Source organism: Triturus cristatus, chromosome 1_1 (assembly GCF_964204655.1).
Source record: "Triturus cristatus chromosome 1_1, aTriCri1.1, whole genome shotgun sequence".
Lineage (NCBI taxonomy): Eukaryota > Metazoa > Chordata > Amphibia > Caudata > Salamandridae > Triturus > Triturus cristatus.
Genome location: NC_140579.1, coordinates 1,297,689,832 through 1,297,717,183, shown reverse-complemented (window position 1 = coordinate 1,297,717,183; position 27,352 = coordinate 1,297,689,832).

Here is a 27,352-nt window from a genome sequence, read left to right as displayed (position 1 = left end):
GCTGGCGCCACACCTCCAACCACGACACAGGTATCCTACTGCGCTGACCCCCAAGATGAAGGTGATGGCAGCCCTACATATTTTTGCCACAGGTACGTTTCAATTCACCATAGCTGATGTTGGTGGCATGTCACAGACGATGTTCAGCCGTGTACTGCATGATGTTTTGGCAGCCATGTTGGAGCACCTGGATGAATTAATCCATTTTCCGACTCCTGAGGAGTTGACAGGTGTCAAGGGTGATTTCTATGCCCTGGGAGGGATGCCCCATGTCATTGGGTCCATTGATTGGACACATGTGGCTTTGGTACCACCACAGGCACAGGAGGTCGCCTATCGCAACCGTAAACATTACCACTCTATAAATGCCCTTGTGGTGTGTCTTGCTAACATGCTGATTTCCCATGTCTGTGCACGTTTTCCGGGGTCAGCACACGATGCCTACATCATGAGGCGTAGCAGGGTGCCACAAATGATGCTGCGGCTGCACAACGAACGAGCATGTCTTGTTGGTGGGTATACTCTGTTTGTCCTGTGTTTTGCGGTATCTTTGTATCTTACGCCATATCTGACCCACTTCTTTACATGATGTTTCCATGTAGGGGACTCTGGCTATCCCAATATGCCATGGCTGATGACGCCTCTTCGCAACCCAAGATCAGCTGCAGATCACCGTTACAACAATGCACACGGGCAGACCAGGCGAGTGATTGAGAGGACGTTTGGCCTCCTGAAGAGCAGATTCCAGTGCCTTCACAAGACAGGCGGGTCCCTCCCATATGCACCGGCAAAGGTCTGCAAAATCTTCCTCGTGTGCTGCATGCTGCACAACATGGCAGTGGAGAAGGCAGTGCCACTCATCCTGGAGCAGCATGAGCAGGAACATCCACCCGTGGCGGATGAAGGGCTTGTTCACGAGGCAAGTGAGGAGGAGGAGGACATCCGGAGTCAGCTCATACGCAACTTTTTCTCATAATATCGAGTCACTGGGTGTGAGTGTGCACGCTTGGAGCCTTGTGTGGCATGTGTTGCAATGTGTGTGTCCAGCTGACTGTATGCTAAGTGACTTAGATGTGTGTTCTGATGTGTCACTCGAGTGATGATGTCATTCCACTCATTTTAGCTGAGACACTAAATTTTCTAATCGCATGGTGACAACATGATTCCTGTAGAGTAAATGACCATGTATGCGGATAACAATCTTTTAGCTGACTTCTTGTGTGTCTGTCATCCACAGGTTCTTGCGCATGTTGTCTGGTCGTGTCATCGTTGGCCTCCTGCTATTCCTCATGAGTATTGCAACGTGTGCTGAATAAGCGTTCCATGCACAGACATGGGGAAAAGTCATTTTGGGTGAGGATTGCAGCAAGGCATTTTGGGGGTGTTACGTGTTTGGAATGTGTGGGGACTGCTCCTGTGCATGTTGGGTTACCATGCAGACATGTCGACTCACCATGGGGCACATGAAATGTAGCATGACTCCCATGAATTGATAGTCAACCTTCGTGACAGTCATCTGTAATGGTTTGTGGATTCTGATGAAGGCATCAATGTGTGTAAAACTTCCCTCAGAAACATACGGGATGCTACGGGTGGGCATGGTGTGGGACATCCCCATAAGAGGTTCAATGGAGAATTGCAGCCTCTCCGTGTGCAGCAGGGGGTGTTTCGCTCATCCCCTTAACTTGTGTGCCAGGCCATTTGGATTTACTACATCTGTGTTGTGAAGGGGGTGTCCAGTGTAGGTCCCACATGTTCAGCCAAATGACCTGTGTGTCTGTTCATATTGATGCATTTCCCTTAGTGTGAGCCTGAGTAATAAAGGGGTTCCAGTCACTCCAAGGTACCTCATCTCTGTCAATGCAGGTCTCTTGCCACTTTGCATGCGGCATCTCTGGCATATGAGTCTATGTGTAGTTTGGCTACATGCATGCAGTTCTTCATGGGTTAGAATCTCTATTGTTCATGAAGTCCATGGTTGTGTATGTATTTGGGCATGTTGGTCCCCACGACGGGCCGTCAACGCCTGCTGAGGGTGTGTCTCCTGTGCGCGGCTCGGCCTTCTGTTTCCTAATCCTGTGTCAGTCATCTTTGGTGATTGTGCATCCATTTTCTCTGGGTGTGCCATGGGTAACCGGACACTCCTTCCTTTACATACGCCTGTTGCAGTTGTCGTTTCTGACATCCTTGTCTTTGTGTGCTACTTTTGGCATAGTTTCCAAGACATGCCGCCTACTGCTGCGGCCCCTGCAGCAAGGGCCCACAAAGTAGCGGGATTCTGCAACACACACGCCTCAAAGATGCTCCTCTCTGCCTCCCTCCACCCATTCATTTGGCTGTCATCATCTTGTCTGTGCCACTGTTGCGGCCACGTGGTGCCAAAGGCAGGACCGTCAGCACATGCAACGTGCACATTGCACGACCCTCATGTCCTTGCATGACCCACATCACACTACAGTCTGATGTTGTAGCCACCCTCCAAGCAATGGCTATCCGAAATTCAACCGCCTGCTCTCAGGCATACCCTAAGCGCACACACGACACCTTTGCATGCTGAGTGTGCAACTCCAACTGCCTACACAGTGCTGCCCCGCCTTACAGGCCCTGTCACACCAACCAGATCATGTCCCTCCTGCTCCACACCGGCTTCGTCCACCAGCAAGGCCATGGGAGTGGGACTCAAGCCTTCAGCATGTAGTATAGTGGCGTCATCTGGCACATGGCCCAGGGCTCATCTCTCAGCGTGTCAATCTTCAATGTGTCCAGGACCTCCCTCTCCACCATCACATGCGCACACAACCTCATCATCATGTCGTATGTCATTGACACCCAGGTGCTCCTCACCCTCACCAAAGTCGCAGCCATTGCCAGTTCCAACATTCAAGAAGGCATGAGGTCCGTGGATGAATGGCTGAACATCAGCCACCTGAGGCAGGACTTGTACAGGACTGAGGTAAGCATCTGAGGATTGTCCCCTTACAGCTGGCTCAACTCCTTATGTCCCACCCGCAGGGGCCCTACACAAGCACACAGTGGCCACGCGCACAAGATGGTGTGCATCATAGATTTGTCACTCACATTTGCCATGCAAATCTCCAGCATCTGTACCTCATGCTGCAACACCCTCTGCATGATGCACATGATCCTCAGATAGATCCACTCCAAGGAAAGACAGACCATCCCCCAGGTCCACGACACCAGCCGTGTCAACTACTGCCCCACCCTCTACGGAGCAAGTACATCCAAACTCACGGGAAACTTGTCCACATCCAGGGTGCATCTGCACAACTCAGCTTCAACATCCCGCACCCCATCAACATCACCATGCACCTGAGATAGCTGCAAGGGATCACTGTGTGCTGCAGGATGACCTTCACACTCCTCACACACACTCAGGAGGCAGTCAACAACCCCAGACCCCAAAATCAACCTTGTACGTCTGTCATCCAAGACCCCGTTGGCCCAACTCTATGCATCCGAACTTGGCCTGGCCAACATTCTTCACATCCACAACACTCCAGCATGAAGGAGATGGTTCTCACACCTGGACAAACATACCTGGGACTCCCTCCCCGGGAACCTCCACATGAGCCATGACCTCTAGGCCTTCATCATCCTCTTACTGATTGGTGTGTCCGCACAGTATTTCAAGCCCCCCTCAGCAGCTTGAGGCCATCACGGGTGAGTATTGGGCTCCCAGGCTGTATCGGATGATACATTGTGACCCATGTGTGTCCTGTACCGGACTCAGATCCCAGGGTGTGGATGGCTGGAGTTGGTTCAACACTCAGGCATAGTTTGACATTTACCCAGACGTATGTTGAGGACTAATGCAAAATCACTGCAACTTCTCATGACAAATAAATAGTTTTATTCTCGGTGGGGTGCGTGTTTTGCTAGAAAAAATAAGGTGCTCTACCGGGTGCATAGAATCCAAAGTTCACAGGGGGAGATGTGATCCTTGGCATTTGAAGTCCTCAGAGTCCAGACCACAGTGTTGGTCATCATTGGTCAGACTGTGACCAGCAAGTCCATGTGGCAGAGAATGTCAGTGAATGATGTGCTGCTGTTGCGCATGAAGGCCAGGTGCCAGGCCAGGTGACCTGGGAGATGTGGATGGTCCGCTGCCTCTCACGGTCTTTTCCATGGACGACCCACCTTCCTCCGGGGACCCTCAGATGCAGGCCTTGACGATGCTTGGGACGCTCCGTCGGACGAATCCTTCTCCTCCTCCCTCCCTGTGGTTGGTCTGCGCCTGGTGTCACAGGGAGGGTTGCCCATGTTGTCGGCGATCCGGCGGAGTGAATGGCTTATGTCCCTTTGCACCGCCAGGAGCTGAGCCAGTCTTGCCTCTATCCGTCCTTGGTGTTGTTGTTGACTGGCGTGTTGCTCGGCCTGCTGATTCTTAATGTCTGTGAGGGTCGCCACTACCTGAATGATGGCCCTGGTGTCACGCCGGTATGCCTCCATGATGTTGCGTACGTATGACATACCGGTCCTTTCAGCTGTCTGGTCAGGTTCTCGCCTCCGCCTGCCTCCACTCCCACCAGCCCTGCCCACACGAGCTTGGCCTGCTGTTGTGGGCACATCGGGTCTATGGACCCTTGAGGGATGGCAGCCTCCTCCTGGGTGCCCGGCGAACCTTGTCCCTCCAGGTCAGACTGGCTCAGTTGTTCAGTGTGGGCAGGGCTCCTGGGTGTCTCCTGGGATGTGGCAGTAATAGGGGTGGTGGTTGGCACAGAAGTACCTGAAGCAGGTGCTGCAGGGGCTTGGACACCAGAGGGGCCAGGTGGGTTGGGGTCATCCGCGGAGTGTTGTGAGGTGTCGCTGCCGGTGGGATCAGGTTCCTCCCGAGCTTGGGACTGTGGTACTTTCTCCCCATTGTTGGGGGGAGATTCATGACGTTGCCCTGTGTGTTAGAGAGAGACAATGTTAATGCTGTTTAATGCGACATCCATGTTTCATACATATTCTAGTTGCCACAGTTCCTCCAGGTAGTTGTATGTGCCTAGCATTCACATCAATGTTCACTTGTGGATGGGTATGTTGCAGGGGACTGATTGAAATGTTCTCCAGGGTGTTTGACATGTCAAATTTGGGCTTGGATGCTTCTTTGGCTGTGGCTTGATCTTGTTGTGTCAAATGTCCATTGTGAGAGTGGGTAACTCCATTGGCTGCCCCGGGGGTGTGTGCTTGTGTAAGCGGTGAGTGATCATCCCTCAGCCCGACGCAGTTCAACATCCACATGGCCCCCTCACACAAGTGGCCCGCCACCACAACCTCAAAAACATCTCCTACGCCGACGACACCCAGCTCATCCTCTCCCTCACCAAGGACCCTCATACCACCAAAACAAACATCCACGAGGGTCTGACGAGGTCCTCATCCTGGGACCCACACCCTCAGCCTGGGACGACTCCTGGTGGCCGATCGCTCTGGGGACAGCACCGACACCCACCCACCTCGCACGCAACCTAGGATTGATCCTCGCATCCTCCCTCACCATGTCCAAGCAGGTCAACGCCGTCTCCTCCTCCTGCTACGACACCCTACGCACGCTGCGCCGGATCTACAGTTGGATCCCGACCGAAACAAGTAGAACAGTGACACAGGCCCTCGTCAGCAGCAGACTACGGCAACGCACTCTACGCAGGACTCCCATCCAAACACCAACGGCAGCTACAACGCTTCCGAAACGCCTCCGCACGACTGATCGTCAATGCCCCCCACCACAGCCACATCACCCCCCTCCTGTGTGACCTGCACTGGCTCCACATCGACAAGAGGATCACCTTCAAGCTCCTCACCCACGCACACAAGGCACTCCACAACGCCGGACAAGCCTACCTGAACATCAGACTCAGCTTCTACACCCCCACCCACCAGCTCCGCTCCGGCAGCCTCGCCCTTGCAGCTGTCCCCCGCATCCAACGTATGACCGCCTGCGGCAGATCCTTCTCCTACCTCGCCGCAAAGACCTGGAACACCCTCCCAACCCACCTACGACTGACCCAAGACCTACTTGCCTTCAGAAGACTCCTCAAGACCTGGCTCTTCGAGTAGTAGTGGAACCCCCCCCCCCTCAGCGCCTTGAGACCCTCACAGGTAAGTAGCACGCCTTACAAGTACCCTGATCGATTGTTGATTGATTGACGGTGCCTGCTGGTGGGTGTAGTGTGATTTGGCAGTGGGTATCCCAGGTGATGTATCTGTCCCCCCATGGAGCATGCTGCCATGTCAGTGAGTGTGAGTTCCTGTCCTAGATATCTGAGCTTGTTGTGTTTGTGTTAGAGTTTTCAGTGGTCACAGGAGGGCCTTGTGCTGCCTACAGCAGGGCCAAGTGTCAGCTACCTTGTCAGTTCTTTGCCAGTCCCTGTGCATTGAGCATGGTGCATGGGTATGTACCTGGGCCATATGGGCTGAGGGCAATGGTGTCTGTTTCTGAGTTGTACAATATGTTTCGTGATCCCCACCCTCCCAGCATCCCGGACATCCAGTCTTGGGTTTGTGGTTTCTGTAGGCTGGGACATGGCATGGCCTTGCTTTGTGAATGGGGCATACACATGTTAGTGGCATGAGCGTTGTTTTTGAGTGTGGTTGTGTCCGGTGAGGGCTTGGGGGTAGGTGAGTGCATTTGTTGTAGTTGGGGTGTGGATGCCATTACCCCCATGTTATGTAAGTTGTTTGTGTACTCACCAGGCTCGGCAACTCCTTCGACTCCGTGTACTCCCACTGGCGGAAGCAGGGCCATCACCTTCTCCTCCCAGGGATGGTAATGTACTGGTCTGCGGGGCAGCCCACCTCCAATGATGTTACTCTGGGCGTAGTCCTCATTCATTTTGCGCTTGACTGCCCTCCGCAGATCGTACCACCTGGCTTGGCATTCATTCCTGGTCCTTCTGATGGGCGCAACAGCATTCACCCAATCGACGATCCTCTGCCACAGGCGTGATTTTTCGGCTATGCTGGTCTGTCTGACCAATGTTCCAAAGAGCTGTGGCTCGACTCTGATGACTTCGTTGACAAGGATGTCCAGCTCCTCCCTTGTGAACTTTGGATTCTTGTCTGTGGGCATGGTGTGGGATGTGGGTGTGGATGGTTGTGGGTGTGTGGGTGTGAATGTGTAGGTGTGTGTGTGAATGTGTAGAGGGGGTATGTGTGAAGGAGGTTGTGTGAAGGTGTGTAAGTTAAGGTGTATGGGTGCAGTTGTTTGTGTGTGGTGTCTGTCAGCAGTGGGTCTGTTGCAAAGGCTCATGGTTTGTGAGTGTGGGCCCTTTTTATTGGTCCATTTGTGGGTGTGGCTGGGTTTGACATTTTGGTGGGTATGTTATAAGAGGTGGTTGTGAGTTTGGGCCTCTGTTAGCCTGTTTGGATGTGCCAGGTCAGTCTTTTAGATTTTTTTTGTACTGTAGACGTGTTTTGTGGTGTTGTGCGAGTCGAATTGACCCTCCTTGTGCTGTTTTACAGTGTCCTGGTTCTGCACGAGTCGTTTTAGTGTATGTAAGGTGTGTACATACGCAATGTTGTTGTACAGTTCATACATACGCGATGCTGGGGTACGGTGGTGGGGTACGGTGCGTCCAAGTACGGGGCTGGGGTACGGTGTTGGGGTACGGTGCGTACAAGTATGGTGCTGGGCTAGGGTGTTGGGGTATGGTGCGTACATGTACAGGGCTGGGGTACGGCGCTGGGGTACTGTGCGTCCAAGTAGGGGCATGGGGTACGGCGCTGGGGTACGGTGCGTCCAAGTACGGGGCTGGGGTATGGTGGTGGGGTACAGTGCATATGAGTACGGGGCTGGGGTACGGTGGTGGGGTACGGTGTGTACATGTACGTCGCTGGGGTACAGCGCTGGGGTACGGGGCTGGGGTAGGGCGCTGGGGTACGGTGCATCCAAGTCCGAGCATGGGGTACGGCGCTGGGGTACGGTGCGTCCAAGTACGGGGCAGGGGTACGGTGGTGGGGTATGGTGCGTACAAGTAAGGGGCTGCGGTACGGTGGTGGGGTACGGTGTGTACATGTATGGGGCTGGGGTGCGGTGCTGGGGTACGGGGCTGGGGTAGGGCGCTGGGGTACAGTGCGTCCAAGTCCGGGCCTGGGGTACGGTGCATCCAAGTACGGGGCTGGGGTATGGTGGTGGGGTACGGTGCATACAAGTAAGGGGCTGGGGTATGGTGGTGGGGTATGGTGCGTACATGTACGGGGCTGGGGTACGGTGGTGGGGTACGGTGCGTACACGTACGGGGCTGGGGTAGAGTGCGGACATGGGGGGGTACGGTGCTGAGATATGGGGGGGCTGTACGACTCGTATCCCGGGCACAAGTTTACCCAGATAGAGTGGTACGGCGTTCGCTCCATATGGGGCCTTTTCCATGCGCTTGTGTTTTCGGAAGGGCGGTACGGATCGTACTTGCGCGCTCGGACTTCAGTTTTACGATTTGTATGTAAAACTGTCCGGGGACGTCTCGTAGACTTTTCCTGAAGCGATTCGTATGTATTTTTCACGTACGAATCGTACTTCACCGGTGGGACGGCACTTGTACGATTCGTACGTAAAAAAATACGGATTCGAGTCGTACGGTAATTTTTTTTACCCGATCGGAATCGCCACCTTAATGTTTGTGTTTATAAATATTTTTAGGAGCGGGATGTTGGGGTTATAGGTGAAAAGGATGGGGTATAATTTAAAACAATGTTGATGATTTCCAATTTTTCAATTACATTTATTACATCTATATAGAATTTGTAGAAATATAGGAGTGAGTTATGTTTTTAATTAATTGAATGTATATTTTTGCATTTTAATATTTTTTAACTTTTTAAAAATGTGAATTATTTTAGCAGTGGAATGTTGGTATTATAGGATAAAATGAGGGGTAATCATTTAAAAATATGAAACTAGTTTGTGGTATAATTGAATTTTTTACAATATTTTTAAATTTGATATTTTGAAATTTAGGAACTGATGTTGGGTAATAGTGGAAGTGGATGTGAAGTATTTAAATATATTTCAATTGTTTATTTTTTTTAGGGTAGTTACAAATGTAAATATTGTTTTGATTGGCAGCAATATTAGATATAATTTTTTTTTTAAACATATTAAAAAGTGTATGAAAATCAAGGGCCTCATTACGATGGCAGTCGGACTTATGTGCGACCGCCATCATATCGGAAACGGGACCGCCCAACTTGCTGTCAGCAGTCCAGCCAATGAAATCGCAATGTTTATGTTTTGTATTGCGGCAGATGCTGAGTGCAGCAGCGCACGCCACAGTACAAAACAAAAACATGACATATCCCTGCACCACGTGGCAGGTACCATGCGGTGCCTGCTATGGTGTCCCCCTAAACCCAAAACTGAGTGCCAGGGGAAAGGGGGCCCGCTACAGGCCCACAATGTCCCTTTCTGCCAGCCTTTTCATGGCATGTAAACCACCATGAAACGGCCGACGGGGTGGGGGGGGGACATCATAATCCCTACGGCAGTGCCTGGCAGGCACTGCCACCATTGTATTGATCAATAATCCCTCCGACCGTCCGACGTGCTCCTTGAGCATGTTGGATCCGTGGCGGTCAGTCTCTCCGACCACCACCCATCCGCCCGCCATCCTAATGTTGCGGGTGGGCGGTCCCACCGTCATCATAATCAGGCCCTACGATTGTTTTTACGGAGATTTTATATTTGTTAAAAATAATTAATTATTAATATGTTATTTTTTAATGAAAATTAAATTATAATTTTTACAACAATATATTTTTCAAAAACTTTCCAAATTTTCTTTGTAGACTTGTTAGTTAATTTATGTTTTTAGTTGTAAATTATGATTACATTATTTTTTTTTAAAAATCACAATTTTATTTTGTAACAAAATGCAATTTGTGAAAAAATTGAAAAGTAATTTTTGTATGTGGGTGTTATGTTTATAGGTTAATTGTTGGTATTATTAATAATAGGGAGATAATTTAAAGTACATTTTGGGGCTCATTAGGATGTCAGTAGGAGGCTTTCCTAACGACATCCATGGTTTAAAGTATGACCGCCTAACCAGCCCGTAGGACCGACTGGCTTCCGACAGCTGCACATAATCCCCTACGGAAGTAGTTTCCACCGTTGGGATTATTATGTCGTTTTCTGACAGGCTTTTCATGTTGGGCTTTACGACATAAAAAGCATCACGGAAAGTGACTTTGGGGGCCCCTATCAGGTCCCCATGCCTCTGAAGCCTCCAGTTGGGGGCCGGGGAGGCAGGTGTCCTCTTGTAAATTCCTGCAAGGTGTTGAATGCACTGTGAGGTGCCTCACACGTGGTGCAGGGATTTACACAAACTCACATTTATGTATGGGAGCTAGTACTGCGAGTGGGAACCGCTAGCAGCACAAGCTCCCATAGAGAAATAGTCGTTTTTGACTGCACCATGTGCGGTTGCATCATAATACAGTGCGTGGAACCACCGACATATGGTCAGTCATTTTCCACACTGAAACAGTGTTGGGTGTACTTTATGCTCCCAGCATCATAATAAGGCCCTTTATTCTTTTTTGTTGAAATTTTATAATTGTTCATATTTTTAAGTATGTTTTCAAATTATTTTATATAAATTCCCTATTTTGGGGGTTAATTTTGTTTTTTTGTTTTGTAGAAAATATTTTCTTGGGTTTTATAATTAAATAATTCTGTTTGATATCTTTAATTATGTGTTTTATGAACTCTTTCATAAAATGTTGTTTGATTAGTTATATGTAATTTATGTATATAGACGAGGTGATTATTATGCATTGTTTTAATATTTAATTGTTAAAATGTATCAATTTAATTGTTTTATTTATAATGTTTTAGATTTTGTTCATGAGGTGTGTAATAAATGTATATAAGTGAGGGCCCATGCTGCGGTCTGAAACCACCCGCAGCACAAGCTCCGATTGTACAATGGAAGTTTTTGCATATCCTTGCACTGTGTGATGCCTGCCACACGGTGCAGGGATGTGAAGAGTGCCCCCAGCCGGAGGCTGCAGAGGCATTGGCATCCTGCTAGGGTTTTCCCGGTTGGTTTACACTCCGACCGCCAGCATTGTAATTCCACAGGCGGAATGTAAACATTCCATGTTGCAGATATATTTTTAATTGGTTGTAAACAATATACATTTTAAAATATAGTAAAATAAAATCTATATATTAACATTTTATTTACTATATATTGTACACTTTTTGTAATACATTTTACATTTTTTAATTTATTAGTCACATTTTTCTTTTACTTTATTTTTATATTGAGTTCAATGGGGAAATAGTTTTTGTCCAATTTAATTAAACAGCCACTTTCTTTTGGCACTAACTGTATTTTGTATTCTATCGCTGTTTTTTTTTGGTCGCTACTGAAGTAGCAAGGTCACGGTTGGGAGCTGAATTTGATCGATGAATGCATTTGATTCAAGTTATTTCCAAGTTAATTTAAGAGTAGGGGGAGGTAGTTAGGTATTATATAGGGTTTGTAGTGTGTTATTTTTTAAAGTTGTTGTGTAGTGTAGCGTGTTTGTATTAGTATATGGTTTAGAGTGTTGTTTTCTTATTATTATGATATATTGTGTTGTAGTTTACAGTTACGTGTAGTAGCAGGTGTTGTGTGAAATGTAAAGTATAGCAATGTATGTGTTCCTGCAGGAGGGATGTTTACAAGCTCCCATTGAGAAATGTGAGTTTGCGACTGGAACTGCCGATCTGAGGTTGGTTTGTTCCCAATTCGTAATGATGTCGGTCGGACGCAACTCCGACCGACATCGTGATCAGGCCCTTAATGTAGACAATATTTTTGTAAACGATATTTGCTTGTTCGATGGTGATATCGATGTTTTTAGGATGATTTTTTTTGTTGATATTTGTGTATTTTTTTTTTCAATTCAATACAGGTTGATGATATTTGTGTTGCTGATATTACTGACAATTTTGTTGGTCGATATTAGTGGGGAGGATATTATGTCAGTAAACACTTTGACTCTGAATGTCCTGGGAACCACGTTGGCACCATCAGCCCACTGCAGCTCGGACTAGGTGGCTAGGCGGGTGTTTACCGACACCTGTTTTTTGCAGTCTTGGATCCACACAGCTCAATCTTTGGTACATGCAAGATGCAGAGGAACAGCTTCACTGCTCCACAGGAGTTCCTGAAGAAGTGCTGGCAGTCCTTCCAGGCTTTAGAGATTCCAAGTCAGTGGCTTATTCAGCAGTTCTTTCTCTTACATCTCTTCGGTCCTTCTTTTAGTCTGCAGGATCTGATTTTCTGCTGCCATGTGCTTGCCTAAATACTGAATTTAGGGGCGTTAGGTAATAACCAATAGGCTACCTAACCCTGGGGTCACTACAGCCCATATATGACCACTACCTATGGGAAGTGGACATAAGCCCAAACCAGAATTCATAAGTTTGCCATCACCAAGATGGGTAACTTCAAAAAGTCACTTTCACTTCAGGTAACCCACCTTATGGGTGGCACTAGCCCGATGGTGGACCCGCTTATCTAACTAGCTACATTTTCCATCTCTCCATGTCTTGTACAAAGTGTGTTAAGTTCCTCTCCTACGAGAGAAGCCGGAATTTCCATACCAGAGGAGGTGGGCTCTTCAAAACCCTCTCCCACCCCTGTTTTGGAATATTATTCTGCAGGTCATCCTGTGGCATGAGGGTGAAAACACCCTCTGCCCGAGCAGGCTTGGTTTCTGGCATCCTGAGAGCAAAGGCCCTCATCCTTGGGGGTCAGAAACTAGCCTATGGTGGCAGGTTGCTGAAAAATAGCCAGTCAGCACACCAGTGGCTGGTAGCAAATAGCTATTCTGCTCGATGAACTGAGAGGACATAGAACTATTGGGAGCTGAATGCTCCCACCTTAGCAGTAAAGCAGACGAGGGGTGAACAAGGGGTTTCATTTGTGATCACCCCTTTTCTAAGCCCTAGCAGCTCAACTATTGGCCATCTCCATCTGCTGCAATCCTGCTATTGTGTGCATCTCTTTTGGTGGCTTAGGTCATAAGATTAGCTTGTTTGCGGACCATCTCTTGCTTACTTCCTATCAACCACTAATCCCAACTGGCTATAGTTGACAAACGTGCCACATTTGTGGAGGTATCCATCTTCAAAATCACCATTACTAAATCTTGCATGCTTAATCTAACTATAGCCAGGTAAGACCTCCCTACTCTGCAAGCCCTAGTGCGGTTACAATGGGCGCCCAACACGATTAGGTATTTGGGTGATGATCTAGCCCTACGCTGTCCTCTTGGACACTGGCCAAATGGATCTAACTTCGAAGGTCCATCCTAGTAGATCTAAGACGCTGGAAACCCTTCATAGGGGGAGATTCCGATCCTGTAAAAAGGCTGTACGAATCGTTGCACGGAGCGTTTACCCCGTACGACTCATACCCGGTAAACCTTCCGTACAACCTAGGAAGTACGATTCGTACAGAAAGCCTATTTCCGTACGTTTCGTAAAAAAGTCTGTGCGGGTCAAAAAAAACTACGATTCTGATCCGGAACAGCTTGTACGCGACGTCCGGACGTATTCAGGCAGAGGTTTCCGGCCCAGCAAGTACGATTCGTCCCTACGTCACTCCGTACGGCTCTTTTTTTACGGGAGTCAAACACAGCCGGAAAAGCAGAGTCCGACGCGAACCGCTACGCAACGGAGCCTCGGTACGCGACGTACGCGCCATGAACCCCGTCGTACGTGTCATCTCGGTCCTCTTGGCCTACGACCTGGTGCACCGCACCCGACGCACACGCCGCAGAAGGTGAGAACAACACCCAGGGGCCAGGGTGGGGGTGAGGGGCAGGAAACAAACCCCATACTCAAAGCCAAACCTATAATATGGAGGCCATACATTACCACCAGGGTCTGGTCACTTGGGGGGGCGTGGCCAGCAACCCCTGCGTACCGCAACAACGGAAGTGGACGTGTACAGTGCGTGTCACACGTACCCCTAGGCACCATTAGAACAGTGATACGGACCGTAAACACGCAATGAATGCGTGGGTAAGGTGCGTACCACACATACCCCTACGGCACCATTAGAACAGTGATACGGACCGTACACACGCAATGAATGCGTGGGTACGGTGCGTACCACACGTACCCCTACGGCACCATTAGAACAGTGATACGGACCGTACACACGCAATGAATGCGTGGGTACGGTGCGTACCACACGTACCCCTATGGCACCATTAGAACAGTGATACGGACCGTACACACGCAATGAATGCGTGGGTACGGTGCGTACCACACGTACCCCTACGGCACAGTAGAACTGTGATACGGACCGTACACACGCAATGAATGCGTGGGTACAGTGCGTTTCACACGTACCCCTACAGCACCAGTAGAACAGTGATATGGACCGTACACACGCAATGAATGCGTTGGTACGGTGCATACCACACGTACCCCTACAGCACAGTAGAACAGTGATACGGACTGTACACACGCAATAAATGCGTGGGTACGGTGCATGTCATACGTACCCCTTCGGCACCATTAGAACAGTGATACGGACCGTACACACGCAATGAATGCGTGGGTACGGTGCATACCACACGTACCCCTACAGCACAGTAGAACTGTGATACGGACCTACACACGCAATGAATGCGTGGGTACGGTGCGTTTCACACGTACCCCTACGGCACCAGCAGAACAGTAATACAGACCGTACACACGCAATAAATGCGTGGGTACGGTGTGTACCACACGTACCCCTTCGGCACAGTAGAACAGTGATACGGACCGTACACACGCAATGAATGCGTGGGTGCGGTGCATGTCATACGTACCCCTACGGCACTATTCGAACAGAGATATGGACAGTACACACGCAATGCATGCGTGGGTACGGTGCGTACCACACGTACCCCTACGGCACAGTAGAACTGTGATACGGACCGTACACACGCAATGAATGCGTGGGTACGGTGCGTGTCACACATACCCCGTTACGGCACCAGTACATTTGGGATACGAGGCATACACACCCCAGGAATGTGGGCTTAGAGGACTGACCCAGCATGTTACCTTCATATTGGTGTGTGTGTAGGTCCAGGCCAGCAGTGTACTGCTCCAAGGGGGTGCGTGGGTGGGTGCAGAGGACTCCCATTAGTGTCCAGACATATGAGGGGTGGGTGCATATGACTCTCAGCAGTGTCCAGACATATGAGGGGTGGGTGCATATGACTACCAGCAGTGGCCTGCAATATGAGGGGTGGGTGTATATGACTCCCAGCAGTGACCTGCAATATGAGGGGTGGGTGCATATGACTCCCAGCAGTGGCCTGCAATATGAGGGGTGCGTGCATATGACACTACCAGCAGTGGCCTGCAATATGAGGGGTGGGTGCATATGACTCCCAGCAGTGGTCAGAGATATGAGGGGTGGGTGCATATGACTCCCAGCAGTGTCCAGACATATGAGGGGTGGGTGCATATGACTACCAGCAGTGGACAGAGATATGGAGGTGGGTGCAGAGGACTCCCAGCAGTGGACAGAGATATGGGGGGGTGACCACACCTACATGGTGGTATGGACGCATCCCTAACTTTGGACTATGATTTTAGTGCTATTACAACACATCACTCACAGCAGTGTCCCACTCCCAGGACGATGGATGTCTTTCACACACTGCATGACACACCACATGTGGGTGTGAGGACATATAACACATGCATACCCACCCATGGTGGATGCAACACAATACACACCCTGATTTCATGTCAACAGACTGTATAGTCATGTAACTGCATACAAAATTAAGATAGCCAAAGGGAACACACACTGTCACACACATCCCAGGACTGTTAGGAATGTTCAGGTGCTGGTCCAGCCACCAAGATGTTGTCTCTCATGGAAGGAATAGGGTTCAATTCCACCAGATACAATGCCCACAATTGTGAGTCAGGTGCCCAAATACCCTGCATAACAAGTACCATTTGTGTGGTAGGCCGTGATTACACACATGCATAGTGCTGAAAAGGGCCAATTTGTCCCTGAAGGCATTCCTACATACCCAAAACACAAGTACAGTGACTAGCAAGGATGGCACAGACGATTCAGCAGGAGACATAGTTGAGCAGGCATGGCCATTGTTGAAGGGATCCGTCACCAACAAAGGAAATGTGGACACAGGTCAGCACAACAATTGTGCAGCTGTTTGCAGGGAAGATGTCAGGTGCCACAGAGGAAGGAACACTCCTTGGGACAATGTCTCCAAACTAAATGAACACACACTACCATTGATTCTTTGCAGAGACATTGTGATGGCACACAGATACCATGGTCCACCTCATGACCATCATACAAAAACATTTCTCAGAACCTTAACACATTACCAGAACACCAACTCCAGGAGCCTCATCACCAACATCAAGTACCTGAAATGCAATAGTGTTGAAAGTAAAAGAAAAGGCTTTATTCAGCACCAAAAATAAATACATTTAAAAGATACTATGTACAAAGGACAATGGCCAGTCCATTTCTCAAGTCCAAGGGTGGACGTAGGGGACTGCGTCCACCCCTACCTTGCCTGCACAAAGGAACCTCAAGGTTTGTCGACCGGGGGGGGGCATCATCTGTGGCAGGACCAGGCACCGCAGGGACATGAGGGGGATGGGTAGGTGTGGTGGGTGCAGGGGTGGACGTCTCCACCACAGGGTGTGGGGCAGCGCCAAAGGTGGAGGTGAGCTCGGCACTGCACACTGCTGCTAGGGCCTCCATCCTAACCCCTGCACCTGAAGATACCCCAGGGCCTACGGAGGGTGTGGTGGGCGAGGGATGGGGTGTGGAGGGGGTGGACATGGTGGGGGACTCAACTCCCGTGCCCGGGGACTTCCTCACCCGCTTGTGGGGTGGTGGTTCAGTGGGGGCAAGGCCCAGCTCAACATTAATGGTCTCCTTGGGGGAGAGTTTGGCAGGGGAGCTAAGGGGAGTGGTTTTGGAGGAACAGGGTTGTGAGGACTGCGGACTGTGGCTGCGTGTATGTCGTCTGCCCCCAGACCCTGTGGGTGTGCCTACATCCCCCTGAGTGTGCATGCCAGGAGGTGTGCGCTTTGCCTTACTTGGGGGTATGCTGGATGTGTCTGGTGGTGTGCGTGCCCATGACTGTCTGGGTGTGCGTTGGGCAGGCATGGGAGAGTGCAGTGTGGATGGGTCCGGGGTAGGGGGGGGACGGAGCACTGCAGGAGAGAAACTGCTGCCGTCAGGGAAGAGTCCATGGACCGCAGAAACCTGCGTTGGTCAGACATCGTTGCTGACATGCCCTCCATGAACGACACCATCTGTGTGAGCAGTTTAGTGTGTCCATGGAGGACATTCAGCACCGATGCCTGCCCAACCTGCAACTGCCGCAGTATGTCCACAGACTCTTCACTGAGGGCAGCAGGGGTGACAGGGGCAGGGGGTGCGGTGCCTGGGCCGAAGGAGACATGGTGGGACTCTGCACGGACAGAAGGGACGGGAGCAACTGGGAGGGTGGAGATGGGAATGGAAGAGGCGGGGACAGATGTGGGGATACTGCCAGTTGGTGTTGCAGCCTCCGCCTCCTCAGGGAGGTCAGCTTCGGACCCGTCAGCGTCGTAGCTGCTCTCGCCTCCAGACAGGTCCCACGACTGACTCCCCTCGCCCTCCGTGCCACTGGCTCCTTCTGACTCCCCAGCACTGGTGGCACTGTCGCTGGGTCCCTCCTCCAGGTCCATGCAGGTGTCTCCCTCGGTTGCGGATGATGATGCTGTGGGCAAGGAGAAGAAACCGAAATGCATCAGTCACCTGTATACATCTGACACATGAGCACAAGAACAATTGGTCACAGTGCATATCAGGCAATGCATCATGAGTAACAGCTAGATAACTCCGCACATATGTAAGCCCTGTACCGCCCAGTTGGGAGACCCACTATGCCACTTGGACACCAGGAAAAAAGAGGACACAAAAGGCCACAACTTGAATGAGAAATACACTGAGAAGCTAGTGTCTGTGAACCGGTGAGCACAGCAATACAATGAAGTCATGCCACCTCTTGTTTACCCTGAAAGAAACAGTAGTGGTGCACCCAACGTAAACTGACACACCTCAATACTCAAGGTGTCACCACACTCAGAGACCTGTAAGTACTTTGGAACACAAAACGAAAAAATGTTGCTACCTTGGGACTCACAATACTTTTCACAATCTACATGTTTGGAATGTGCCAATTCGCCATTTCGTGAAAAGAACACTCATGTGCCTGCATGAAATATGTCGCACAAGGCAGTGCACACAAAAGTACATTTACACTGTCATTGAAGAAGCTGGCACCTTTTCTAAGAAGCCACTGTTAGAAATTAATGGTGTTGCAGAAAGTACATATACATGGGCCCACGGAGGTCTTGATGTCTTGAGACTCGTCAGTTTGTGTCACCAACAACAAAGGAGTCTCACAAAACCAAGAGCACTGTGGGAACATGTATATGGAGAATCTGCAACACCATTTAATTCTAACAGTGGCTTCTTAGAAAATGTGCCAGTGTGTTCCATGAAAGTGGAATGTCATTTGGTGTGCACTTCCTTGGGAGACTTTTTTCATGCAGGCACATCAGTGTTCTTCACACAAATCATCAAATTTCCACATTTAAAACATGAAGAACTGTTGACAAGTGCTGTTAGTGCCAAGGTACAATATATTTTTACTAACAACTTGAATTATGTCAGTTGTCACATGGCCATCCGTCACCTGATTACACAGTTGGCTACACATATGACCTACTGCCTGTCATCTTGAGTGGCACACATGTCCACACCCAGGACAATGCATAAGCCAATGGGCCTGCAATTGGGTTGAAAAAAAGCCTAGCTGTACTGTGGGGACACCCTCATGGCAAACCAGAATGTACACACAGATGTCAGCACACACAGTCCAAACAGTGTTGCATCTGAACCACACACAGGTGCCAAAAATGTATGAGCAGGAATCATGTTTTTGAAAAAATGACACAGGCTGCAAAGCACGAACATTAAGCACTGGCCAGCATCACAGTGGCACTGCACAGTGATTCTGTGTACAGCCGATTCTCACACACAGGTCAGACCTGGCAAAGAAAAATCAGGGGTGCCCATGTAGGCCTCTCCCGCACAACCACCCATACCTGAGTCAATGTGATTGATACAGATCAAGAAGTGACACCTCTTATTCAGGGTAACAAAAACTGTGCAGCAAAAATTGCTAGATTTACACAACATCACCTCCTGGGGCTGGCAACACATATTTGTGACAAACAACCAGCAACAGATTTTTGTGAATAGCCACACAGGCACTGCCCAGTGTGAGTATGCACAAGCAAAATGGTGTATCCCTGTCCAGTGGACACATGTAGCACACATTAAAAAAAATACAAACTAGGCCAGGGACCAATGCCACAGAGGCAGACCTATGCTGAACCCACAGAGAATGTGCACAGTGTTGGATGACACACATGATTAGGAGGCCAGGGTGTCTCAGGGGACTGTAGTGGTCACACTGCTCCGAGTTCCTGGAATGAGCTAACTGTACCATGAGCAACCGTCATGGCACTATGCATATCTCACACTCATGCACATCATGTCTGAGGCCACAACATTGGTCATGCATGCTGCAAGGGTGTTCATTTGAAACCTCACACTCCTATGTTGAGAATCATCATGAGTGCCAACAAATATGGACCTCCAACATAGTGCACAGGTCATGGCACAGGCAAGGTACCAACACAAGTCACAGACCACCCTCCCACATGATGCTGAAAGCAATGTGCACTTAGATTTACTGGAACCTTAGATGACCGTGTGCAAATGTGATTACACACAGACCAGGGGACACATGTCAAGGAGGGGAAGGGATGAAAAAGAGCACCAGGTGACATTGGGGAACAGAAAATGCACTGCACATATAAACTCTGGGAGTGTATCCAGGCTACAGAGCACTTCAAAAAGCTGGCGACACATAACACGACAAACAGCCATGTACATACCCCCTCCTTGCTGCAATCTCTCCTGTAATTGCCTATCGAGCTCAGGGAATACCACCGCCAGGACCTGTTTCATGTGGGGGGTCAGGCGTCGGCGGCCGCCGTGGAGGCGAGGACTGTCGAGCCCCAGCTGAACCAGGGCGATCTGCCGGGTCCAGCACCGGATGTCCTGCCACCTCTTGCGGACCTGTGGCAGCTGCCGACTACGCTCCCCCTCAGATCTCACAGCCCTGACAATGTCTTTCCAGATCACCCCCTTCTCGTAGGCAGTTACCTGTCAGGATGACAAAGTGACACAACATCAATACACCTGCTCCATGTCCCAGAGACACACATTTGAATATCATTGAAATGTTGAACAGGGCATAGGATTCAGACAGGAATTACATCATACACAATAAGAAATTGGCCTGTGTGCAAGCCCCAATGCACTACATGGCATTGAAAGTCAACAGGTTGGCATGAGGGGTGCAACACACTCACTGATCATGCCACACACTGTGCAGCACATGCAACAGCAGGCTGAAGGCCAGCACGTGCCAAGCAGTCACATGTCCCACTCCACTGACGCACCATCAGCATACTAGACAGACACACCCAAGCACAGATCACTCGCCTGTCATTGACAACAGCGGATACAACCCTCACTCTGCACATGTGCCACTTGCCAGTGGGGTGTCACAGGTGTCATGCTAGCTCTGCAAGTCAGACACATAGCACGGCTTACTTGTCACATGAGATGGGTTGATCTGTTGCCTCCTCCATGCAGCTGTGGTGCAACACTTCACATAGACACTCATCCACATGACAAGGAACATTCACACACATCAATGTCCATGAGGTCGTACACATCATTTGGACACTCTCACCACAGGGCCAGTCAACTCATACACATCTGTGCGTACAGTCACCTGTCACACCGGGTGGACCACTGAATCACCTCAGGACAATAGGGAAAAAAACACCAAGGATTTGCCAGGCTGAAAGTGTCATGCACTATGCAGTGAAATTCACAGTAAGCACAATGCAAGTGGGGAGTGCACACAGGAACTACATCATGCTCTGCATGAGAGACATCAGCATGTCCCCCCCCCCGGGACCCACTCTAAACAACATTGCATGTCTGTCCCACCTGGACACAATATTGACAGTCACACAACAGGTGCATAGGCAAAGTTAGTGGACTCAGCACTCACCTGCTCCCATGGTCCCCATACAGCTTGGTGTACTATGGGAGGAGGACGTCCAGCAAGGCTTCATTCTCCTCCTGGGTGAATGGCTGGGCGCTCTCCACAGTACATGACATGGTCCAGGGAAGCAGAGACAGCAGCAGTGTGGTCGACTGGAAAGTTGTGCAGGCAAGTGCCTTCTCATGGGTTCTGGCTGCCTTATATCTGTCTTGCTGAGGGGCATTCATTTAGAGGAGTACATAGTGATTGGTCAGACTCATTCGTATCCTACGTTTACTCCAATCCCTTTAAACATACACCAATGACTTTAAACATACACCAATGACAGCATTCGCATCGTTCAAATTTTGAGCATCATGTCAAGTCAACAACCACTTTGCAACATTGTATTTTGTGGCCAACTGACTGTTCCAGGACACATGATCAACACTTTTCTGAAAACTCTGTCTCCATGACAACCAGCATGCATTTAGGGCCTAATACATGTCCCTTATGTGTCCCCTATGTAATTTTGAAATCCACACACAGGTACGGTGCGTTTCACACGTACCCCTACGGCACAAGTACAATGGTGAAACGAAGCGTACACACGCGATGATAGCGGGTGTACGGTGCATTTCACACGTACCCCTACAGCACACGTACAATGGTGAAACGAAGCGTACACACGCGATGATAGCGGGTGTACGGTGTGTTTCACACATACCCCTACGGCACAAGTACAATGGTGAAACGAAGCATACACACGCAATGATAGCGGGTGTACAGTGCGTTTCACACGTACCCCTACAGCACAAGTACAATGGTGAAACGAAGCGTATAAACGCAATGATAGCGGGTGTACGGTGCGTTTCACACGTACGGGTACGCACTAGTAGTACAGTGCGTTTGACACCTACGGGTACGCACTGGTTCACACGTACGGGTGCGCATTAGTAGTACAGTGCGTTTGACACCTACGGGTACGCACTGGTTCACACGTACGGGTACACACTAGTAGTACAGTGCGTTTGACACCTACGGGTACGCACTGGTTCACACGTACGGGTACGCACTAGTAGTACAGTGCGTTTGACACCTACGGGTATGCACTGGTTCACACGTACGGGTACGCATTTCACACGCTTACAATGGTAATACAGGCGCACACATGCCAGGAATGGAGGGCTACGAGTCGCACAAGGATGTCCATCAAGTACTTGTCATTGCATACTGTTATGTGCAGGCCCTAGGTGTGGCAGCCAGTGATATTGCACAGGTCATCTCATCTAGTTGCACAATTGATGTGTGATGACCTGTGGACACATGTCATTTGTGATGGGGCACTATGTGGCACACATCACCTTGCCACTTGCCACGTGTGTCTGTAGTCCAACTGTGTCATGCACAGCAGCAGTGGGATGGCACAGTCATCACCACCCGCACCTGTATCCTGATGCCAGGGACAAGGACACTCTATCAACTGACATGTCACGATCTGCGTGCCCCTTTGTGACTATGTCAGGAGTGTGTCATGTGTTCCCATGAGCTTGATGTCAGTGTTCCGTCAACTGCATCTGCTGTTGGTGCATCCAACATGGGTCTGTGTGGAGATGGGCATGGGACACATCTACGCACACCATGCCACATGTGGATTCCCACCGCTGTAGGGTCTGTGTGCATCGGACATCATATTTTCCCAGTCATACATGTCTGCGTTGTCTCAATGGCTGTGTCTTTCTCTTGTCACGTGTACCCCTTCATCACAATGTGTTTGATATGTACAATTGACATTCCTTGTGACCTGTGCGTGTGCCTTGCAGCCAGCTGTGTGCATGAGATGACATCCTTCCAATGCAGCTATGTGGTTGTGTGTCACTCCGGTGATATCTGTGGCTCTTCACTCAGACTGGCCAACAACTCATTTCAGGGCATGTCATGTAGACTTGACAATCAACAGGTGTATCTGGCTTTTTGTAGGCGTGCCAGCAAGCTGGCATATGTGTCCTGCATGTATTGCACACACCCGACTCCATAGTTACCTGATGTGTATTAGCAGTGTAGCATGTGCTATGTTCATTGACATTGATATTGGCAGACTCTCAATCTTCATTCTTACAAACAATGTCTTGCAGGGCACCGCCTGTCCCAAGACCAATGCCAGACTTGGATGCCATGAGGGAACGTGCCTGCATCCGATGTTACAGATTCACTCAACAGTTGATTGAGGACTTGACCGACAGGCTGGCACCACACCTCCAACCGCGACACAGGTATCCTACTGCGCTGACCCCAAAGATGAAGGTGATGGCAGCCCTACATTTTTTTGCCACAGGTACGTTTCAATTCACCATAGCTGATGTTGGTGGCATGTCACAATGTTCAGCCGTGTCCTGCGTGATGTTGTATTATTATTATTATTTAGTATTTTGTAGAGCGCACAGCTACCTCCGACGGAGGTGTCCCGGCGCTGAAGACATTATCTCAGAGGGTCAGGGGGAAGTGTAAGGAGTTTTTAGTATTTGATCTGGGCAAAAAACCAGGTCTTTAGTTTTTTCCGGAATAGAGGTTCTGACGTCAGAAATCTTAACTCTGTGGGCAGCTGATTCCATAGTTTGGATGTGGCTACTGCAAGGGCCCTTCCTCCCGTGCGTGAAAGACGGAAACGGGGGCAGATCATGAGGCGGAGATGGTTAGATCTGAGGTTTCGTGGGGCTTGTGAAAACCTCATTCTGCGTCATAGGTAGGTGGGGCCTCGATCATTGAGAGCTCTAAAGGCCAGAGTTAAGGCTTTAAATTTAATGCACAGTCTAATTGGGAGCCAGTGAAGTTTGATCAAGTGGGGTGAAATGGAATGACGGTAGGGAATATTGCAAATCAGCCTAGCCGCTGCGTTCTGGACTCTCTGTAGTTGGTTAATGAGGTAAGTAGGAGCACCTACATACAGGCTGTTGGCGTAGTCCAGATGAGCGGTGATGAGGGCATGGACAACTGTTTTACGAGAGTCAAGCGGTAGGTAGGGGATGATTTTTTTTATCATTCGTAGCTTCCCGAAACAAGCTGAGGTGACTTTGTTGATTTGGGTCTTACAGGAGAGGGTGTTATCAAATTGAAAGCCAAGATTTCTGGCGGCTTGGACTGGTTCCGGGGAAGGGTTGAGTTCAGGCGGCCACCAGAGATTGGAAGGTAAGGGTGATTTCTGATTGAAAAATACGACTTCTGTCTTCTCTGTATTGAGCTTTAGGTTATTGGCAGACATCCAGGAGGCGATATTCAGCATACAATGGCGAAAGTTGTTGAATGATTTTTCCGAGTGGTCTTTGAAGGAGAACACCAGTTGGGTGTCGTCGGCGTAAAAGGTTACTTTGACGCCACAGGATTCAACCACTTTTGCCAGTGGTTTGAGATACACATTGAAAAGGAGCGGGCTAAGGGCGGAGCCTTGCGGAACGCCCCAAATCAGTGGTTTTTTAGAGGAAAGAAAGTATCCCAGCATCACTTGTTGGACTCTATTCGTGAGAAAAGATTTTACCCACGAAAGGGGAGGTCCGCAGACACCTACTTCTTGCAGGCGAGCCAGTAGTTTGTCATGAGAGATGGTGTCAAATGCCGCGGATAGGTCGAGGAGGACCAACATGGCCTCCTCTCCCCTGTCCGTGCATTCTCGGATCGACTCCGATACCTCAAGTAGCGCCGACTGAGTACTATAGTCTGGTCTGAAACCTGATTGGGTATCGTGGAACAAAGAGTTTGATTCCAGGTAGTAGGATAGTTGTTTTTGAACAGCTTTCTCAAGCACTTTAGCAGGTTTTGGTAAGAGTGAGATTGGTCGGTAGTTGTTTAAACAGGAAGGATCAATGCCAGCTTTTTTTTGGATTGGAATTAGCATTGCGTGTTTCCAGGCGGAGGGAACAACACCAGTGAGTAAAGAGGAGTTCCAAATTTCGAGTAGGGGTTAATAATGAGGGGAGCAATTTCATTCATGATTAAGGCCGGGGCTGGGTCCAGTGGAGAGCCAGATTTACATTCCAAAAATAATTTCAGAGCATGTTCCTTGGTAAGTGGTTGGAATGCAGTAAATGCATGCTTGCAGTTGGTGGCTAGGTCCTCGGTAATGTCGGTTCCGTTCTGAAGAATGGTTGCCGCTATGTTGGCTATTTTTTCTTCAAAGAAGTTTGAAAGGTTTTCACTCAGTGCTTGGGACATAGGTACTAGAGAGGACAGTGCACTGGGATGAGTGAAATCTTTCACTATATTGAAAAGGGCCTTAGTCGAGTTTTTTGCTTTGGCAATAGTATCTGAAAAATAGGTGCTCATAGAGTCGGGTTTGAGTTTGCGAAACTCTTTAAGGCGTTGGCGGTAAAGGACCTTGGCACCTGGATCATAGTTCTGCCTCCAAAGTCGTTCCATCTTTTTGCACATGCTTCTGTGTGCCCTTAGCTCTTGAGTGAACCATAGGGCAGAGGGTTTTTGTCTGCGGGAAGTAAGGGTTTGTAATGGGGCAATTTTCTCTATAGCGGTCGTTAGATCATTGTTTAGTATACGCACCGCTTCATTTAGATCTTTCGGAGAAGGGTTTAGACTGTTATGGTATTTTTGTTCTAGGGCAGTATGTGAGAGCTTGTGCCATTTTCTTCCTTGTGTTCTTATGGCAGATACCTGTTTGACAATTTGGTTCAAGGGTACCTCAAAAGGTTTTAAAAAATGGTCAGACCATGTCAGAGGTAAGGACAGCCATTTTGGAGCACCTTGATGAATTCCTCACATTTCCTACTCCTGAGGAGTTGACAGATGTCAAGGGTGATTTCTATGCCCTGGGAGGGATGCCCCATGTCATTGGGTCTATTGATGGTACACATGTGGCTTTGGTACCACCACAGGCACAGGAACAAGCCTATCGCAATAGAAAACATTACCACTCGATAAATGCCCTTGTGGTGTGTCTTGCTAACATGCTGATTTCCCATGTCTGTGCACGTTTTCCAGGATCAGCACACGATGCCTACATCATGAGGCGTAGCAGGGTGCCACAAATGATGCTGCGGCTGCACAACGAACGAGCATGTCTTGTTGGTGGGTATACTCTGTTTGTCCTGTGTTGCGGTATCTTTGGCTCTTACGGCATCTCCTGACCCACTTTTTTACATGATGTTTCCATGTAGGGGACTCTGGATATCCCAACATGCCATGGCTAATGACACCTCTCCGCAACCCAAGAACAGCTGCAGATCACAGGTACAACAATGCACACGGGCAGACCAGGCGAGTGATTGAGAGGACGTTTGGCCTCCTGAAGAGCCGATTCCGGTGACTGAACAAGACAGGCGGGTCCCTCTCTTAGGCCCCGGAGAAGGTCTGCCGAATCTTCCTCGTGTGCTGCATGCTGCACAACATGGCAGTTGAGGAGGCAGTGCCACTCATCCTGGATCCGGATGAGCAGGAACATCCACCCGTGGAGGATCAAGGCGTTGCTCACGAGGCTAGTGATGAGGAGGAGGAGGAGGATGATATCCGGAGTCAGCTCATACGCAACTTCTTCTCATAATGGTGAGTCACTGGGTATGAGTGTGCAAGCTTGTAGCATTGAGTGGCATGTGTTACAATGTGTGTGTCCAGCTGACTGAATGCAAAGTGACTTTGATGTGTGTTCTGATGTGTCACTCGAGTGATGATGTCATGCCACACAGTTTTGCGGAGAGACTTTCTTTGAAATTTACATGTGTCCAATATTGTTCATGTTATGTAAATGTCCATGTGTGCGGCGAGAATTGTTTTAGGTGACTTCTTGTGTGTCTGTCATTCCCAGGTTTTTGCGCCTGTTGTCTGCTCGTGTCATCTTTGTCCTCCTGCTATTCCTCATGAGGATTGCAACGTGTGCTGAACCAGCGTTCCATGCACGGACATGTGGAAATGTCAGTTTGGGTAAGGATAGCAGCGAGGCTTTTTGGTGGTGGTACGGGTTGGGAATGTGTGGGCCTGCTTCTGTGCATGTTGTGGTACCATGCATACATGTCTTTTCACCATGGAGCATATAACATGTAGCACCACTCCCATGACATGATAGTCACCCTTCTTGACTGTCATCTGTAGTGGAGTGTGGCGTCTGATGAAGGTATCAATGTGTGTAAACCTTGCCTCTTAAACATTGCGGATGCTACCGGTGGACATAGTG